The sequence below is a fragment of the Pseudorca crassidens genome, chromosome 7 (assembly GCF_039906515.1).
Source record: "Pseudorca crassidens isolate mPseCra1 chromosome 7, mPseCra1.hap1, whole genome shotgun sequence".
NCBI classification, from domain to species: domain Eukaryota; kingdom Metazoa; phylum Chordata; class Mammalia; order Artiodactyla; family Delphinidae; genus Pseudorca; species Pseudorca crassidens.
The window spans coordinates 40406045-40414674 of NC_090302.1; the positions used below are offsets into that span (position 1 = coordinate 40406045).

The 8630-nt window shown below is 43.4% G+C and overlaps 1 pseudogene; it reads right to left on the bottom strand.

Moving 5' to 3' along the window:
* Window positions 1–674: 674 nt before the first annotated feature.
* Window positions 675–1826, bottom strand: LOC137227023 (leucine-rich repeat-containing protein 59 pseudogene; annotated as a pseudogene).
* Window positions 1827–8630: the final 6804 nt, after the last annotated feature.

An 8630-nucleotide genomic window follows, 5' to 3' on the forward strand; every position in this document is an offset into this window, starting at 1 on the left:
GTCCACCTTCTTGTTTATTGGCAATCAGGGAATGAATGCTCTCAAATTGACACAAGGAGCCTGGACTGTCCCCCTTTTATAGAAGCCACATAAATTGCCTCAGGACTCTACAAGAGCTGCCCAAGACTCTCATGGCTATGAGATTTCTATCTGTGGGCCATGAATCTGTTTCCCATGAAAGATTCTGTATTCCAGCCAAGAGACACTCAATCCTGGTGTAAGTTTTGTTCTCTCAAGACATTATAAAGGAGGCAAAATGATGGAAAGAAAGGATACCAGGGTGGGAACCCAGTTCTGCCTCAAACTAGCTGGGAGACCGGAGGCAAGTCCTGGAAGGCCTCAGTTTCCCTGTCTACAAGTGTTACATTGGACTGTATGGTCTGGAAGTCCTGTCACAGCCTGAGATTTTGTAGGACTGTTAAAATATCTGAATGTCTGAGGTCCTTAAAAAATAGGTGTGCCCCTCCCCTCCCCAATTTAGACTAGATTTGCTAAGTATGGTGTTCCCCTAGTCCCCAATAACACACTGCCTCCTGATCTGCCTTGGCTCCCCAGGGAGGAATGAAAGAAAGGGTTTGTGACATACAAAAGTATAAAGGTAGTGACAGCTGACCTTTAGTAGAAATGAGTCTTGCCTTTACACAGCTCTGTATAACAACTGGCTGTGCTTTTTCCTCTCCCCACCCCAAGCCTACTCTTTTAAGCATGCAGCGGGTATTCCCCACCTCCTATTTCTCCTTATTCCATCAGGGGACCCTGACGAAGGAACAAAGGAGTCTTACACAGAGGAGGTCTCAAGTACCAAACGGCAGCTACGTGATGATGGCAGGTAGGTCTGACACTAAAAAGAGGTTGTGTCCAGCAGAACCCATTTCCATAGGAGTCCCAGCTCCAAGGCTGGGAGGCAGCAGGCGTGGAGGACAAGCTCCCTGCTGAGAATCGGTCTGCAGGACCCACCGGAGGATGCCGTGGCTGCGCAGCGCCGGAGCGCGTTGTCGTAGATGGTGTTCACACTGGTGCAGACGGACTGCTGCTGCAGCTCCGTCACCCGACAAGCAACGAGCCCGCCAGCCACACGCAACAGCAGCGGCAGCAGCAGCCCCAGCACAGCCCAGGATCGAGTGTGGTTCCCGGGTGGTGGCTTCCGGGGCCGAGAGCCGGACTTAGATTTCGGGGCTTGATCTGTTTCCATCTTAGGTTCCTTCTGCTCCTGGTTGGCTGCTTTGAGGGCGTCCTACTCCTTTCTCCGGCGCTCCTTCTCTTCCGCCTTCTCCCGCGTCCGGAGTTCCGCTCCGGAGCCTCCTTAGCTCGCTGCTTGGCCTCCCACGTCTTCTCGGCCTCGCGGTCTATTTCCAGCTGCCGCTGCCTCTCTCGCTCCTGATCGAGCTGTACCGCCTTCGTGTGCTCTAACACCCTGTTGGCGCACTGCTCATGCTGCTTCTCGTCCAAGCAAGACAGGATCCAGGGGGTTATCCTTCAGGCCCAGCCACTTCAGACTCCTGAGCTGAGCAAAGCTGACAGGCAGGGTGACCAGCCTGCTGTTGAGGAGGTCCAGGTGCTGGAGGTTGACCAGGAAGCCGAAACCCGCTGGCAGCTGCCGCAGTTTGTTCTTACTCAGGTCCAGCTTCACCAGGTGTGTGAGGCCAGGCCACGGAAATCCGACGGAAGGGCAGTCAGTTTATTGCAGGACGGATCCAGTATGGTGGCCTTTGGGGGGAAGCCAACTCCTTGACCAGGACCTCATTCAGGTCGCTGAGGCTCAGGGCCAGCTTGTTGCTGTCCAGCTCATCGCGGAGGTTCCCGCCCTGGCTACCGGCCTTGGCCATGGTGACGCCAGCTGAACGGGGCTCCGACGGGCAAGAGAAGGGGTGAGAAGCCGCTAGGTGGCTCAGCAGACTCGCACCCAACCGACAATGCCTGTGTCCCCTGCCACCTATCTGCTCCCCGGTTGGCACTCTGAGCCCCACGCCCCGTTCCCACCGGTGCAGCTGCGACAACGATGAGGAAGTAACTCATCCCACCAAAGTCATTCAACTAAAATGTTCAGTCACCATGTGCACCTAGGTTTTTCTTTTTTTTTTTTTTAACAGTTTTTAGAGATGTAATTCACACACCATACAAGTCACTCATTTACAGCCACTATGGAGAACAGTATGGAAGTTCCTTAAAAAACTAAAAATAGAACTACCATATGACCCAGCAATCCCACTGCTGGGCATATACCCTGAGAAAACCATAACTCAAAAAGAGCCATGTACCACAATGTTCATTGCAGCTCTATTTACAATAGCCAGGAGATGGAAGCAACCTAAGTGTCCATCATCAGATGAATGGATAAAGAAGATGTGGCACATATATACAATGGAATATTACTCAACCATAAAAAGGAACGGAACTGGGTCACTTGTAGAGACATGGATGAACCTAGAGATTGTCATACAGAGTGAAGTAAGTCAGAAAGAGAAAAACAAATATCGTATATTAACGCATATATGTGGAATCTGAAAAAACTGGTACGGATAATCTTATTTACAAAGCAGAAATAGAGACACAGATGTAGAGAACAAATGTATGGATACCATGGGGGAAGAGGGTAATGGGATGAATTGGGAGATTGGGATTGACATGTATACACTATTGATACTATGTATAAAATAGCTAACTAATGAGAACCTACTGTATAGCACAGGGAACTCTACTCAATACTCTGTAATGAGTATATGGGAATAGAATCTAAAGAAAGAGTGGATATATGTATATGTATAGCTGATTCACTTTGCTGTACAGTACAAACTGATACAACACTGTAAAGCAACTATACTCCAATTTAAAAAAAAAGTGTATGATTCTGTGGCTTTTGGTATATTTACAGTTGTGCAATCATCACCACAATCAGTTTTAGAATATTTTTACCACCCCAGAAAGAAACCCTGTACCCCTTGGCTGCCAGCTCCCAATTCCTCTGTCCCTCCAGCTCTAGGCAACCATTAATCTGCTGTCTCCATATATTTGTCCGTTTTGAACATTTCATATAATGGAAGCATACAGTATGTGGCATTTGTGACTATTTCCTTCAATCAGTATAAGATTTTTAAGGTTCATTCATGTTGTAGCATGTATCAATACCTCATTTATTTTCATGGCAGAATAACATTTTATTGTACAGATATGTCCCATTCTGTCTATCCATTCATCAGTTAGTGGACATTGTTCTGTTTCCACCTTTTGGCTGCTATGAAGAATGCTACTATGAATGTTCATGTACAAGATTTTGTGTAGACACATGGTTTCATTTCTCTTCGTTCTATACCCAGAAGTGAAAATGTTGGATTCTATGGTAACTCTATGGTTAAGCTTTTGAAAACTGCCAGACAATTTTCTAAAGTGGCTGAATCATTTTTCATTCCCACCAGCAGTGTAGGAGAGTTCCAATTTCTCCACTTCCTCACCTACACTTGTTGTTATCTGACTTTTTGATGATAGCCATCCTAGTAGGTATGAAACAGTATCTCATTTTGGTTCCTATTTGCATTTCCCTGATGGCTAATCCTAGGCTTTCTTTGAAGTGCATCTTAAAATATTTGTTACAGTTGTTCAATTCAGTGTTAAAATCCTTGCTCTTAAAGCAATTCAAAAATCAGTGAGAAAAAGGAGTGAATGTAAGCTGATAAGAATGTGTGTGCATATACCTATGCACCTGTGTGTACACCTTGCATGCATACATTTATTTACATGTAAACATGTATGTCTCAGAACTATGAAAGTGTGGGCTCTCAAGTTAAATTGCTTGAGGTCAAATCCAGGCACTGCTATATAGTACCTGAATGACCTGGAGTAAGTTGATTAATTGCTCTAAGTTCATTTTTCCTATCTATAAGTAGGGACAATAAAAACAGCATACATAATTTGCTTAGCATAGCGCTTCTAGATAGTTGATTTATAAATACTAGCTCAATATTTCTGGATTCATTGACTCTTTTACAGTTAGGAGGCGTTTCATGTACTGCGCAATTTTAAAAAATCAATGAGGTTTACATTTTATCTTTGCACATACTTGTTTCTAAGTATTTCTAGCCCATATTTTGGTTTAGCCTTTAATAGCTTCCCTGTCGTGGATCAGTGTTCCGCCTTACCTAATTTCTCACCCTCCCCTTCAAAATACAATGATAAATTCCCCATACAAAAAGAAAATAATAAGAAGTATCGTTATTGCAAAACAGCACCATCAGTTCTCATAGTAAAATGCATCCCATGTTGACACAGTTCTAAGAGAGGTCCCAAGGCAACCAAAAGAGGAAGAGGAAGCCCTCAGGGCCGGTGAAAGCATGTGCCCTTGAAGGGCAATAGAACTCTCCTTCCTTTCTCCTCCAAAGCCTCATGATTTAGTCCTTATACTCCCCACTCGTCAAACCAGGGGAGCAGTGGAAATCAGCAGCACAAATGACCAAATAATACCCCTTATTTCCATGTAGAAGCAGGTGCATTTTCCTCAGGATAAGTGGTGCGATGACACTGATCCACTCTGACAGGCCAGCTGATGTAAAATTACTCAGCACACAGCCCCTGGCTGGGGAAGCTTCTCCCAAGAGCTTATTCTGAAACTCTTCAATCCCCCAGGTGCTAATTAAAATTTACTGGATAATATTTGCAAAGCTCAATGGCCCTAGTTACAGCAATTATCAGTTACTAAATGTTAGTGCCGGGGGTGTCACCTGATGATTGGCTTTTTTATTCAAGAGGATTGTCCCTCTTCCTCCACCCATGATTCTTTCCCTCCACTTCTTCAAGAATCCAAATGGGCTAAATGTTTCAAATGGCTTGAGAGGAGGAAAAAAATCGTCATCCTACACTTAAAATAATTCTTTTTTCCTTGGACCACTAGGCACTGAGGGCTCAGGGTTTTAAACACAAGGATCCCACTGTGGAAGTGAGGGGCTAAATTGGAGGTTCACCTCTGAACCACCATCAAGGTGTGCTCCTGGCTCATCCATTTGCCCCGGTGACTGCATCAGCAGGTAGACCAAAGGCCCTGACCAAGGCCCGCTAATCTTATCAGGTTATTGCAAATGACTGCTCTTGAAATGGGAGACAGTTTGTCTAAACAAAGGAGAACTGACCAGTTTATGGAGTTGGCACTAAAGGAGCCATAGGACAAGGACTCAGCCTGGTTACCATGCTCTGGCCCCCGCTTCTGCAGACCACACGAGGAGACGAGTATTGCAGTGACACACAGAGGCATTTCCTGGGTTTAACTGAGTTCAAATTGCGCTTGATGGCCTTCATTAAGCAGATGAACTGTGACAAAAAATAATATGGTCCAGATACTCTCTAAATAAATGACCTTAAAATTAATAGTCAAACTTCTTTACTTTCTAATTCAGGAAAGACGTCAGATCCAAGACCAGTTTAACTCAACCCCATGATCTGGGGGCACCAGCGGCTTTTGCTCTTTGCTCATATATCAATGGCAACTTTTTACTAAGACACAGTGTTCTCAATTGTTTCTGTGTTTGTTTATTTGTTTCCAGAAGAACACTTTTCCAGAGTTCTCTTCCAAGAGAACTAATATTTGTGGAACATCTACTATTTGCCAGACATTAATGCTCGGCACGTTAAACAACCACATACAGCGTTCTTTGTCTTGGCCCAACTATAATGTCAGCTCTTCCCTTTCCCTTTTAAATAAATCTATTTTCAGAAGCAGAGGAAAAGATGATGGCCCAAATTTTTGATAGTCAGGGATATGCGTAAAAGACATATAAAACAGTGGAAGAAAGACCAAACTTTGTGAGAGAAAATCCAAGGTTATTATAAAACTCTTCCCCTTTCAATACCTCTGACCTTCTCCAAGGCATTGAACATTCTGAGCCTAGAGGCACCTCACTGGGTCAAGATTAGACACTGCATGTGAAGGAGCTCAGAGAGCGGTGAGATGCTGCATAAAGTAAGAAGACTCTTACTCTAATCAGGAGGTCAATAGAAGTGAAATATTCCAGATCCTCACGAACACTGGCAGTGCTCATAGAGATCAAACCAAAAGGTTACTGAGTTAAGAAGGCACGGCTGTGTATATCCCGCAGCAAATGGCGACCATCAATAGTTAAAGCTGTTTCTGGTCCTGGTTGCATAAGGTTTTCTTCAGAACCAAGCAGGTTTAAAACTAACTTGCAGCAACAATTAATATTCTAGACCATTCTATTTCTTTCATTGTACAATATCATATAGAAACAGACTTTGCATCCTTTTGAAGTTTTATAGGAAATACATTGGGGTAAGGAAGAGAATGTACATTTGTTGTACAGTATATATAAGCATTCTCCTCCCTAAGCCCCCAATAAATTTCCTATAAAGTTTTGAAAGGATGGAACATGTCTAGCAAATGTTTTGTAAAAGGCTTGGGGTCAAACATACTTGATTTTCCACTAGGTTAAAATAATTTTTGTATGTCCAATCTATTAAACCAAATAATGAAAAAGATGTACAAAGCGGCAATTTCATCTGCACTTTCAATAGCTGTTTCCCTGGGCTAACTTGTTGGCAAAGCAATTTGCATGAACATTACTATCCTCAACCAAAACATTCAGTAAGTGTCAGATATTCGCTGGGAACTTCTTGGTACTGACTGATCTACAAATCATTTCAAATACACGGATACCTGAAGGATGGGAGGAAGGGACTTTAGCCAGGAAAAAGGGTGAGGAGGAACCTTTCAGGAAAAGGAAGTAGCACATGCCTGTGGGAAGGAGAAACCGTGGCTGGAATAGAGTGAAGGGTGGGTGAGGTAGCCAGAGGTTAGATACGCAGGACCTCAAGGTCCTAGGAGGAAACACAACTTATTCAGATGGTTTAATAATGAGATTTTAACAATAGGGATACTTTCAGATGTGTAGGCAGTATTTCAGGAGTCAGCACCCAGAGAAAGCATAACAGGAAGCTCTCACCATCCCTAGGACAAGAAGGAGGAAGAGAACTATTGGAGTCTGGTGGGAGCTGGAGCTGTGGAGGTGAGGCTACCCACACCTGCTGGCAGAGAAGAAAGGCAGAAACAGGGAAGCAGCAGGAAATACCTCCAAACCCTCCGTCTCTCCTCGTGCTCTGCCAGTGCATCCCATCCGGTGTCTTTCTTGGGACATAGAGAAATTAGGGGAGGAAAAGATGGCAAACAGAGAATAACCAGCACACCGGACTTTTTATTTCATCCTAAGAAAAATGGGAAGCCTTTGAAAAATTTTAATCTAGGGAGTGAAGTGGTGAAATTGACAGCTTGGGTCTTTTCTGTTATAGGTTTTGTGAAACAGCATTCAAATGCACATTTTCTTCTATATTGATAATCGCTAGGCAAAAAGACAGAGGGGGGAGGGGAGGGAAAGAGAGGGAGGGAGAAAGGAAGAAAGAAGTGTGAGATGTTTCAGGTTTGTTACAAGTTTTAAAACAAATAGGAAGAGACTATCAAGACTAAAGGCAAATTTGGATACTCCAGGAACAGCCACAAGTTGACACTATGAAAATCTGTGGGTGATTCGTAGGACTTACTTAGAGAATGGCAATGAACTCAGTGAAAGATCATGCTGAAGATGAGAGATTTCACTTATGTTCTCTTTTTCTGAGGTGTTAGAATTGCAAGTTTGCATCAAAGGATTTGCTAGAGCTCAGATGTTTCCTGTTTTTGTGAACTTACAATAAGAGTTACAAAAGCTATTCTTTGGGGGGAGTTTTATTTTTCTTCATTGGGTAGTGTTGAAAGCAAAAAAAGAGATGAACTCTTTAAAACCACTTAGGTTCCATGGATATAGATTGATTTCCTGCTATAGTTAATTTTTGTGCCTTATTTCCCTAAAACAATTGGGATCTAAAAGCATTTTGAGGAAAACTCTAGACCTTTTAGTAAAAAAGATAGAAAGAAGGAATGAAAGAAAGAAGGAAGGAAGGAAGGAAGGAAAGGAAGGAAGGAAGGAAGGAAGAAAGAAAGAAAGAAAGAAAGAAAGAAAGAAAGAAAAAGAAAGAAAGAAAGAAAGAAAGAAAGAATATATAGCATGCATATTCTATAAATGAAGGAACCATGAAGAATCCAGTAAGTTTTCTAAATCAGATATCTTGCTACGTGTCCTCTATCATCTAGGGAGATTTTTTTTTTTTTTTTTTTTTTTTTTGCGGTACGTGGGCCTCTCACTGTCGCGGCCTCTCCCGTTGCAGAGCACAGGCTCAGGACGCGCAGGCTCAGCGGCCATGGCTCACGGGCCCAGCCGCTCCGCGGCATGTGGGATCCTCCCAGACCGGGGCACGAACCCGTGTCCCCCGCATCGGCAGGTGGACTCCCAACCACTGCGCCACCAGGGAAGCCCAATCTAGGGAGATTTTTAACATTGTAAATTCCCAAGGGCCCCTGAAAACCAACTGAAATGAAATCTCTGAGTAAGACCTGGGGTTTTGCATTTAAAAGAAAATGTCCTCTCTCTGATTCTGACATGAAGCTATCTTTGGCAATCACCATAGATATAATTTAAGGTCCAAACCATGTTTATTTTAAAATTCCAGATAATTAAAATGCTGGTGATGTTAGTCTAATGAGTTTCCAGGTCCTTCCACTTATATCATTCTATTACTCTTGTTACTCAGTTTCAAATTTAAAT